This window comes from Lucilia cuprina, chromosome 6, assembly GCF_022045245.1.
Source record: "Lucilia cuprina isolate Lc7/37 chromosome 6, ASM2204524v1, whole genome shotgun sequence".
In the NCBI taxonomy this organism is placed as follows: Eukaryota; Metazoa; Arthropoda; class Insecta; order Diptera; family Calliphoridae; genus Lucilia; species Lucilia cuprina.
The window spans coordinates 50,907,768-50,920,482 of record NC_060954.1 but is presented as its reverse complement, the minus strand read 5'-3'; positions in this window follow the sequence as shown (position 1 = coordinate 50,920,482).

Genomic DNA, 12,715 nt, shown 5'->3' with positions numbered 1-12,715 from the left:
TAAGAGATACAGCAAAAACAAGCCAAATCTGTGATCACTTATATTTCATACTAAAAACCGATATTTTGAGTGAAAACATAAAAGTCGGTTTTTCTCGAAAACGGTAAGGGATACAGCAAAAACAAGCCAAATCTGTGATCACTTATATTTCATACTAAAAACTGGTATTTTGAGTGAAAACATAAAAGTCCGTTTTTCTCGAAAACGGTAAGAGATACAGCAAAAACAAGCCAAAGCTGTGACCACTTACATTTCATACTAAAAACCGATATTTTGAGTGAAAACATAAAAGTCCGTTTTTCTCGAAAACGGTAAGAGATACAGCAAAAACAAGCCAAATCTGTGATCACTTATATTTCATACTAAAAACTGATATTTTGAGTGAAAACATAGTAGTCCGTTTTTCTCGAAAACGATAAGAGATACGGTAAGATATACAGCAAAAACAAGCCAAATCTGTGATCACTTATATTTCATACTAAAAAGTGATATTTTGAGTGAAAACATAAAAGTGCGTTTTTCTCGAAAACGGTAAGAGATACAGCAAAAACAAGCCAAATCTGTGATCACTTATATTTCATACTAAAAACCGATATTTTGAGTGAAAACATAAAAGTCCGTTTTTCTCGAAAACGGTAAGAGATACAGCAAAAACAAGCCAAATCTGTGATCACTTATATTTCATACTAAAAACCGATATTTTGAGTGAAAACTTAAAAGTCCTGTGTAAACATAAAAGTCCAAATCTGTGATCACTTATATTTCATACTAAAAACTGATATTTTGAGTGAAAACATAAAAGTCCGTTTTTCTCGAAAACGGTAAGAGATACAGCAAAAACAAGCCAAATCTGTGATCACTTATATTTCATACTAAAAACCGATATTTTAAGTGAAAATATAAAAGTCCGTTTTTCTCGAAAACGGTAAGAGATACAGTAAAAACAAGCCAAATCTGTGATCACTTATATTTCATACTAAAAAGGGATACTTTGAGTGAAAATATAAAAGTCGGTTTTTCTCGAAAACGGTAAGGGATACAGCAAAAACAAGCCAAATCTGTGATCACTTATATTTCATACTAAAAACTGATATTTTGAGTGAAAATATAAAAGGCCGTTTTTCTCGACAACGGTAATAGATACAGCAAAAATAAGCCAAATCTGTGATCACTAATATTTCCTACAAAAAAAGTTACAGATTATCCAAGTTTAACTAAGTGTAATTGACCAAAAATAAGTGAGAACATACAATTACAGAAACAATAAAATAATTGATTTGGAAGCAGAAAAACTTAATAATTTAAGTAAATAGTAATTTTCTGATTTCTTTTTACTGTTTTAAATGTTTATTTATATATTTTTTTTTCTAAAATTTTACATTTTACAAAAGTGGTATTTGCGAAAAAAAGTTGTTTATTGTTTTTGGTGAATCACCGCCGACCCTAACTAACCACAAAATTCAAACATAAACCGCTTTATTTTGTGATCTCTGATATTTTTCTTTCCAAAAATCAATATTTTAGTAAAAAAACATGATAAAACTAATGTCGCTTATAACTTCGTTAAAAAATGTTTAAATTGAAAAAACATCTTAATTGTAAACAAAATCTTTAAAATTATAACGATAACTTAATAAATTTCAAATAAAATTCAATTTAATTAGAAAGTCTTCTTCCACTTGAAAACTTTTCTATCACGATTAGGTATTTCTTTATTTTTTTACTCTTCCGTTTACACTTAACTAACCAACCGGCAATATATCTATTCGTCCATTTTCATTTTGTCACTCAATTTACAACAAACAACATCTATGTATATCTATACAAGGAGCAGAGTAACAACAACCTTACCAAACATGAACATCTAACAATTTTAAAATATGTTCGTTTGTGAAATGAAAAGAAAAAAACATAAACAACAAGAAATAAAGAGAAAACATGAACAACAACAACATTAACTCTTCTTGCATACAAATAAGTCCTTAAGCTTTTTCTTTTAAAACATATTGAGTGATATAAACTTAATAAAATAAAAAAGAGGCAAGGCGGCAAGGAATGAAGGAACACATCAAAATTAAACTGAACTGTAGCATAAAATCACTAATAAAGCATAAAGTGAACAACAACTCGGCTCTATGGATTGACTAAATGTATAAAAATAAAACCGGAAGTAAGAAAAGAGTAAATTGATAAGACAGTAGAGATTAATTAAATAAGTATCCTTATCAAATACAAACATACACAAACATACATATATTCATCTGTTCTTACGTGTATACTAGTTAGTGATTTTAATACTTGATATTTTGGCCAACCAACGAACCAACAATATTGTCAATGCAAAAAAGAAAATAAACTTTTTCTTATGAAATTCATAAATAAATAATACGCAAAACTGTGTGTTCCCCATATACCCATAAATTAGAATTTTGCTGTTTGATCGTACAAACACATATATTTTTAGAAAGAGCTATGACCGAAGAGACAAACAACCAGACTATAGACTATGGACTATAGACTAGATCATAGACTAGTCTATGGTCTAGACTGTAGATTATACTATAGCCTAGACTAAAGTCTAGTCTATAGTCTAGTCTATAGTCTAGTCTATAGTCTAGTCTATAGTCTAGTCTATAGTCTAGTCTATAGTCTAGTCTATAGTCTAGTCTATAGTCTAGTCTATAGTCTAGTCTATAGTCTAGTCTATAGTCTAGTCTATAGTCTAGTCTATAGTCTAGTCTATAGTCTAGTCTATAGTCTAGTCTATAGTCTAGTCTATAGTCTAGTCTATAGTCTGATCTAGTCTATAGTCTAGTCTAGTCTATAGTCTAGTCTAGTCTAGACTATATACTAGACTAGAGTATATACTGACTATGAATAGTATGACATTTACAGATACCGATATTTATTGATATCTAAATGATGCTAAATTACTGTGGCAAAGTATGGACAACTGGTTGTATGAGTATTTTAAAAGTTATCATACGCAAATTAATCATACGTATCATTGTATTTATATGGAACTCATTTAATTAACAGAATTTAACTTTCTTATTAAAACTTTAATACAATTTTAATAGTTTAGTTGGTAAATTGTTTAATTCATATAAATGAATAGTGTTACTGACCGACTGATTCATTATCGCACAATCCAAACGGATGAACCTATAACCATGAAATTTTGACAATGGATGTGTTATTGGAGAGATTTTTGGAAATTTTAATATTTGTAGGTAAAAAGTGAAAATATGTTTAAAAGTGCGTTTTTCATGAAAACTATAAGAGAAAAGGAAGAACAGGCGATATCTGTGATCTATTTCCAACCAAAAACCGATATATTGAGTGTAAATATAAAAGTCCGTTTATTTCGAATACTATTGGAGATACAGCAAAAGCAAGCAAAATCTGTGATCAATTTTATTGTGTGGTTGGGTTTTTTATTTATATTGATTTAGGATAACTATTCCTTAATAATTATTATCCTGCCATTTACTTTAATAGTTATAATGATAATTACCGTTTTTATTCCAAATAAAACAATTTTAGGTTATTACTTTTCAGTTCATATATTTTTTAGCTTATTGTGTTTTTTTTTTGGTTTGTATTTAAGTTTTAATATTTTTATGTTTTGAACGGACATTCATTTATATTTTAATTAAATTTTATTTCAAATATATTTTTTGTTTATTTATTTATGAAATTGTTTTTGTATACGTTTGGTTTTGTTTTTTTTGTTTTGTTAAACTTACATTAAATAACAATAAATTATTAAATTTTACAACAATTGCGGTTCAGTTATGTTTTTCATTAACATCATCATCATCGCTTTATAATTCACAAATTACAAAAAATTTTATTATTTATATATTTTGTTTTATATTGTGTGTATTATTTATTAAATTATTGGTTATTTTTACTTCCTATTTTAATTGTAAATAAATTTAGTTTAATATTTTGTTTATTTATTTAATTATTTGCTTTTGTTGCAAATATTAATTAAATTTATTAAAACTACATAAATGTATGAACAACAACCAAATGATTCAATTTTAATCTAAAATTAAATTTCAATTGAATTTTGTGCAAACTATATCTTATAACAAATAATTGGTAGCAAACAATGTCCGATATGGAACTCATAAATCCAAAAAATCTTGATTTCAAAGAATAAAGACAATTAAAGGATTTTAGGTAAATAAATAACAGAATTGTATTAAACTGTTTCCGCCAAAATATAAATTATTTAATTAAATTAAATTTAATCCAATTTATTTATAACAATAACAAAAAATCAATTTTAATTTATTATTGAAATAATTTATTTCAATTAAGAAAAATATTCACTACTAACATACATCACAATTCACTTTTGCATTGTTTTTCTTTTATTATTAAACAATTTTTTTTGGATTTGTAATTATTAAATTTGATACATGATATTCTATTTTCCCAGGGACGAAGCCTATTGAAAATGGTTAATTTCGTTCAATTTTTTCAACTAGCTCCAATACAACTGAACCCCGAATTATGCTTGTAAACCTTGTAAGCAAACTACAGGTCGCAATTTTGGAGACAATTCAATAAAATTTGGTACATAATCATCTATGGTACAGCAGACAAAGCCTATTGAAAATAGTCAACATCGGTCCATATTTCACGTACAATTGAACCCACCGAATATAATCTCGTACCTCGACAAAAATCTGCAAAATCATGTTCTATTCTAGCCTTGATTATCCTCATGAATTTTATAATTAAAGCGCCTCATTTGATCCTAGCCCCTATAGAAAGCCCCTTTCAATAATAAATGGCTTAAGTATGTTATTTTCTGCAGAGATTCTGAAATACTTCTAAAGAGATACTAACTTTGATGTGAAAAAGCTTATTTGTAAATAAATACCTGGAACTTGGGTTAAGATATTTGGAACTTGTGAGCTGCAATTTACGCAAAAGGTTTACATGAACATTAATAGATGGTTCATGGTATATATGTTGTAGGATGTTACAAACATTAGCACAAACGTGAAACACCACCCCTACTGCAGCAGTGTAGAATCTATAGTCCAAAGGCTTAACAGTAGTATAGTCAATAGACTAGATATTGATCTAGTCAATAGAGTAGACTGCGGCCTGGTCTATAGACTAAGTAATTGTTTAGTCAATAGAATAGATAATGGTTAATAGATTAAATAGTGATCTAGTCAATAGACTAGATAGTGATCTATTCATTAGAATAGACAGTGATCTAGTCAATAAATTAAATAGTGATCTAGACAAAAGAATAGATATTGATATAGTCAATAGAGTAAACAGTAGCTTAGTCAATAGACTAAACAGTAGTCTCAATCAACTAGACTGTGGTCAAGAGTAATATATACCAGATAACGATTTAGTCAATAGACTAGATAGTGACTACAGTGGACTAGCCAATAAATTATGCTGTGGTCTAGTCAATAGATTAAACAGTGATCAATAGGCCAGATATTTATCTAGCCAATAGACTAGATAGATAGATACGTATTCATCTAATCAATAGACTAGATTGAGATTTATTCAATAGACTAGATCATGATTTAGTCAACAGACTAGATTGCGATCTAGTCACAAGACCAAATACATATTGATCTAGTCAATAGACTAGATAGTGATTAATATAGATATACAGTCAACAGTTTAGATCGTTATCAATAGACTAGATAGTGATCTAGTCAATCAATAGATTATAAAGTGGACTAACCAATAGATTAAACAGTGATCAATAGGCTTTACATTTATGTAGTCAATAGACTAGATAGTGATTTATCTAGTCAATAGACTAGATAGTGATTTATCTAGTCAACAGACTAGATAGTGATATAGTCAATAGACTAGATAGTGATCAAGTCAAAAGACTAGATAGTGATCTAGTCAACAGACTAGATAGTGATCTAGTCAATAGACTAGATAGTGATCTAGTCAATAGACTAGATAGTGATCTAGTCAATAGACTAGATAGTGATCTAGTCAATACATTCAACAGTGATCAATAGGCTAGATATTTATCTAGTCAATAGATTAGTTAGATAGATACGTATTCATCTACTCAATAGACCAGATAAGGATTTACTCAATAGACTAGATAGTGATATAAATCGAGATTTAGTCAACAGTTTAGATCGTGATCAATAGACTAGGAAGTGATCTAGTCAATAGATTATACAGTGGACTAACCAATAGATTAAACAGTGATCAATAGACTAGATAGTGATTTATCTATTCAATAGACTAGATATATATTAATCTATTCAATAGACTAGCTAGTGATTTATCTAGTTAATAGACAAGGTACTGATCTAGTCAGTAGACTAGATCGTGAATTAGTCAATCGTAATCGTAATCTAGTCAATAGACAAGATAGTGATCTATTCAATAGAATAAACATTGGCCCAGGCAGTAGACTATACAGTATCCTAGACAATGAACAAGACAGTGGTCTAGTCAATAGACAAGACAATATTTTAGTCAATGGAGTAGACAGTGGTCTAGTAAATAGACTAAGTGATTAAGACCACAATACTGTGGAATTGTTCATATACTAGACATTAGTGCTCAAGACCTAGACTAATGCTAGACAGTGGTCTGGTCATTAGGCAAGGCACTTGTCAAGGCTATAAATCAGTCAGTGACTAGCTAATAGACTATCCTGTAATCTCTCGAATAGAAAAGACAGTAGTTTAGCAAATAGTCTAGAAAGTGGACTAGTTAATAGACTGGAGAATATTCAATAAATTAGACAGCGCTCTAGGTGATGGCCTGGCAACCATTTAACTACATTCTGGTCGGTAAACTGGTCTAAACCATTGTCTATGACTATCACTTTTTGTTAGAAATAAAAATAATAAAATATTTCTAAAAATCCAAAATTTTAAGTTAAATCACTATTAAAGAAAATGAGCGGTGTATTGAATGTAGTATTGTTTTTGTTATATTTTATTTAATAATTTTATAAATGCCAATTTATATGTATATGTATATAATTAGTATAAGAGTTACTTATGAATGATTGATTTAAATGTTTACATTTTGATTTGTTTTTATTTGCAATAATTATTGTTGTTTTATAATAAGTGTTTGTTGTTGTTCGATAATAAACCCTGTATTTAAAGTGTGATAACAAAACAAAATGGTGGTTTGATGTTTACTATTTTGGTTTAAAATTGAAAGCTATTTATTTAACTTGGTATTTTATTAAAAATTAAAATTTTGTAAGATTTTATTAAATAACTATAGTTGTATTAGTGTGTTATTAAGTATTTAAACTAAGTGCTTTAATAGTTTATAGTTTTTGTTTCAATAGTTAGTGTTTTTCATTATTTAGTAATTTATTACAAAATGTGAAAATTTCATTTATTACTAATATAAGGTTAACTAAAAGATTTTTAAATACTTAATTAATAGTTTAATATTATAATATTGTTTAATTAGTTGAGCCTAAATTGTTTATTCGTAATAAAATTAATTTAAATCCGTTTTTTTTTATTAAAAAACTACAGTGGTTTGTTTTTATTAAATAAAATTTGTTTATATTTTTTATAGTAAATTAATTTTGCTTTTATTATAAAAGTGAAAAATTCTACTTTTATCTAAACAAGTGTTAGTTGAAAACAAATTGCTTAAAAAGGTATTGTGCAAAAGAACTTTTCTAACTATTTATTTAGTTTTGAAAAAACAAAACTCAAGTGTTTTTTAACGCTACTAGAGAAATATATTTAGTTTTCTTTTAATTTATACATATTTTTTTATACCCTTCACCTTCGTGAGAGGGGTATATGTATGTTTGTCATTCCGTTTGTAACTTCTATAATATAGAATAATATGGAGTCGATTAAGCCATATCTGTCTGTCTGTATGTTTGTTGAAATTAGTTTTTAGAGGACCCCAGATATCGGCGAGATCCGAATCTTTAATAATTCTGTTAAACATGCTTTCGGGAAGTTTCTATTTAAAATCTGCAAAATCGGTACATAAATAACGGAGATATGAACCAAAATTCGTGACAATCTCTGAAAATTTTATAAAAAATTTAGATTTTTTCATGCTCAAACTGAAATTGCAAAATACAAAAACAAAATACATAACCATACGGTAATTTTTGTTATTGTACTCTTCTTTATAAAAACAAGGCAGAGTGAGAGCAGCAGAGCAAGAGTAGCAGAGCGAGAGCAGCACTAGTGTGTTGTTATTGGCTGGAAACATAAAATTATGTATGTGAAGCCTGGCTTACGTTAGAAGCCATAAAAGGGAACTTTTTGGTACTTTTTCGTTCTGCAAAAGGTACTTTTTTAATTTTCTATAATATTGAACCTAGAAATATGAACTTATGTATATAGATTCTGAATTAGATGAGAACCCATAAAAGGGAACTTTCTGGTGCTTTTTTGTTTTTCAAAAGGTACTTTTTGAGTTTTCTATAATAATGAATTTAGAAACATGAAATTAAGTATGAAAAGTCCGGATTAGGCGACAGCACGTCAAAGGGGACTTTTTAGTACTTTTTTCGTTTTACTAAAGGTACTTTTTGAATTTTCTATAATATTGAACCTAGAAACATGAAATTACCAGAAAAAGTAAATTTTTTTGTACTTTTTTGGTTTTTTAAGGTACTTTTCGAATTTACTATAATCTTGAACCTAGAAATATGAAATTCAGTATGTAGAGTCTGAATTAGGTGAGAATTCATAAAAGGGAACTTTTTTGTACTTCTTCGTTTTTCTAAAAGTACTTTTTATAATATTGAATTTAGAAACATGAAATCATGTATGTAGATTCGGAATTAGATGAGAACCCATAAAAGGGAACTTTTTGGTACTTTTTCGTTTTTCAAAAGGTACTTTTTGAGTTTTCTATAATAATGAACCCAGAAACATGGAATTAAGTATGTAAAGTCCGGATTAGACGAGAACACATCATAGGAAATTTTTTGGTACTTTTTCGTTCTGCAATAGGTACTTTTTGAATTGTGTATAATATTGAACCTAGAAACACGAAATTAAGCATGTAGAGTCTGAATTAGGTGAGAAATCATAAAAGGAAACTTTTGGGTACTTCTTCGTTTTTCAAAAGATACTCTTTTGAATATTCCATAAAATTGATTTTAGAAACATGAAACTAAGAATGTTAAACCCGAAGTAACTTATGTAAAAGAAGACTTTTTGGTATTGACTGTTTTTTTAACACAACGTGGTGAAGGGTATATAAGATTCGGCGCAGCCGAATATAGAATTTTTACTTGTTTTATATATAAAAATGTAAAAACATTATGGGTATTCAGGTTAGTAAGTTGAAAATAGTTTGAAATTTGTCAAACCGATAAAAACAAGAAGCGATTTAAATAACTGAACAATAAGTGGACCAGCCATCAGAGGACTAACAGCATACCTCAAATTTCCACCGTTTGGTGTCTATCGTAAGTTGTTTGTATAAACATTGATCTATTAATATCTCTAAAACTTTTTGCTCAAATATTTTTCTAATTTTACAACAAAATGTATATTTCGAACAAAAAATATGTAATGTTCTTAAAAAAAATACCTAAAATAAACTATTTCTATTCCAACGTGCTCATTTCTTTGTTCTGTTTCGGGCTGGTTAGTTCTTAAGAACAGCAGTCATGTGGAAAACAGATTTTCATTAAAATAAAAATAAAACAACAACAACATTCTATTCTATTAAAGGAAATGAAAAAATAATATGACAACAACATTTAAACAATTTTAAATTTATATAATATAAATTTTCTAAAAAGATAAGTTTATGAAAGATAAGTTCAAAAGACTTTCTCTATGACCTTCTATTAACTTGTTAAAATGTGAACTTAACTAAAAAATTAATCATGTGTAAATTAGAATTTTACTTTGGTGAGTTTTAAGTAGATTTTGCTTTTCTAATAAGTATATATTAAATGTATAAAATAAAATTAATTTTAAGTTATATGGTCCCCATTGTATAAAACGCAATTAATAGTTGCATTGCAATCTATTTTATATTTAAATTATTTAAATTTTTATATTAAAAATTATCTATAAAATAATAGCGATAAAATGCTATATGAAAAATTACAATCTGTTTAGATTTTAAGCATATACTTAATATCTTCTAAACTATTAAAGATATTTTAACTTATAATTTCACAAATTCGAAGCTCAGGTTTCTTCGATATAATTAAGATTTAGCTTCCAAAAGAAAAACATTTATCACCACTTCAAAAGTAGCATAAAGTGAATTTTTTTTAACTTCCGTGGAAGTGATGTTTATTGACGTCCAAAGAAATCTTCTGAATTAAACCAATTTTATTTTGAAGTTAACTGATAAATGCTTGTAATTTATTTATTTATGTTAATATTATTTAAGTCAAATTGGTTGTATTCTATAATACTACAACTTTACTTTCTAATAAATTTTAAAAAAAGAACATAAAAATTACTTCCTGAGAATGACTTCAGATGTAATGAGTTTGGAATCAAATTAAAAGTACATCCCTCCTATGACAAGCCTGTGTTGAAATCATAACTTCTTCAGGTATTCTTCAGTACTTCCATAAAGTAAATTCTACTTCTTTTTCGCTTCTTTGGAAGTTAATTTTTTACTGGGAAGTTGTTCGGCTTCCATTAAGTGTTTAAACAAAGCTAAATATGATTTTTCGAAAAAATGTTGTGCTATGTTTGTCTGTCTATCTGTTTGTATGTCTGTGTATCTATTCATCTATATGTTTTTTGTAAAGAATTGTGTGAAGACCCCAGATATCTTTGGGACCCAAATCTTTAACAATTCTATCAGACAAGCTTTTGAGATGTTACGGATAAAGCTGAGTGTTGTTTTTCGTTTGAAATCTAAAATTAATCCTGAAAATCCCGAAAATCCCGGAGTAAATAATATCTTTTATAAAATGGGATTTTTTGGTACTTTTTCGTTCTTAAAATGGTACTTTTTATAATTTCTACAATATTGTAACTAGAAACATGAAATTAACAATACAAAGCCCGGTATATGTGAGAATATATAAAACAGAACTTTTTGGTACTTTTTCTCTCCGGCATTGCACATATTTCTATGATCATCAATAAAAATTGATTTTTTTTGTACTTTTTCGTTTTTCAATTGGTACTTTTTAAATTTTCTATAATAAGAAACTTAGAAACATGATATTAAGCAGGAAGAGCCCGTATTAAGTGAGAACCTTTAAAAGGGGACTTGTTGGCACCTTTTCGCTCTATAATTAACCATGTAGAGCCCGGTTAGATGGTTGTATATCTCCGTTTCCGGTCTTTAAATGTAGATCTCTGGTGATCTCTTCTCTGTTTATGTTGAGAGCAAACATTACAACATTGGCTTTGTGATTGACTGCGATCAATTTCTAAAATGTTCCAAAAACTTCTGTTACCGCTTTACGACCGGCCTCGTCAGGTGTGTTCCAAGAGTTTTAAAGGGGAACATCTGTTTAGTATTGTACTTATTTTGGTAGACATTACTGTCTCTTGGTTTAAAATGTCGATCCTAAGGCTCTTTTGTGTCCCAGTTTTGATCAATATAGTATTATGATTTAATGTTACGTTTGACTACGTTTATTATTTTACAGTTTCCGACAATTACTATTTCCGCTACACGGTCGGGTACAACTGCTATATTTTATTGATTTGAAAGTGAAAACATTTAACATATTTCGCTATAGCATGCATTGCATTATATTTATGTAGACATTTAGTCCCTTTTGTGTCCCCGTTCAGATCAATTTCTGTAACAAAAGATTAATGGTGAATATTTCGTTGACTACGCTCAATATCTCACAGTAACCGACAATTTTTGTTTCCAGTATACGGACACGTCTGGTGTGTTCTATCAGTTTCAGAGTGAAAGAAATTATTAATTCATAGGTTTCTAGAAATGAATGGAAAGAGATCAAATACTTTTAATAAAATAGGAATGCAGCGGATTCGTTAGAAGTACTGACAGAAAATTTTGAGAAATTGCAATATTGGAAAGTTAGCGGATTCGTTTAAAGAACTGGCAGAAAACTTCGAGAATATTTTGCCAGGAAGTGTAACATTGGGAATTTTTGACTCCGCTATCTTATAGACAAGATATTGTTTTGTTAGACTACTATATGTTTTGATCACTTTATAACGCTCTCTCAGGATGTTATCTTGATTCGTTGATGATCTCAAAAGATGAGCAAATATTTTGATGCTTACTCCACATGTTTCTTGAATTGAAAAAATGAAAAGATGTCAAACAATTTCCATAAAAAAGGAATACAGCGGATTTGTTAGAAGAACTGGCAGAAAACTTCGAGAATATTCTGCCAGAAAGTGAAATATTGGGAAGTTTCGCCCCAGCTGTCTTATAGATCAGAAGAGGATATCCGATGTTGGCTTGATTCGTTGAATGCCTCTAAAGATGAGCAGAAATATTGACGCTGAATCCATATGTTTTTAAAAAATGATGGAAAGAGGTCAAACACTTTCAATAAAATAGGAATTTTAAAGTACTAAGGGCGAGTTTTTCTAATAAGGATAATCTTCATTCTTTGGTTAAACCTGGTTTAATATATGTTTCGTGTTTTTCAGTTATCAGTAAAGTGTAAAGGCCAATTAAACTCAAGTTATAAGTGAGAAAACACAATTGACAAAAACAATAAAGTAATGATTTCGGAGGAACAAAAACATAATAATTGAGGTAA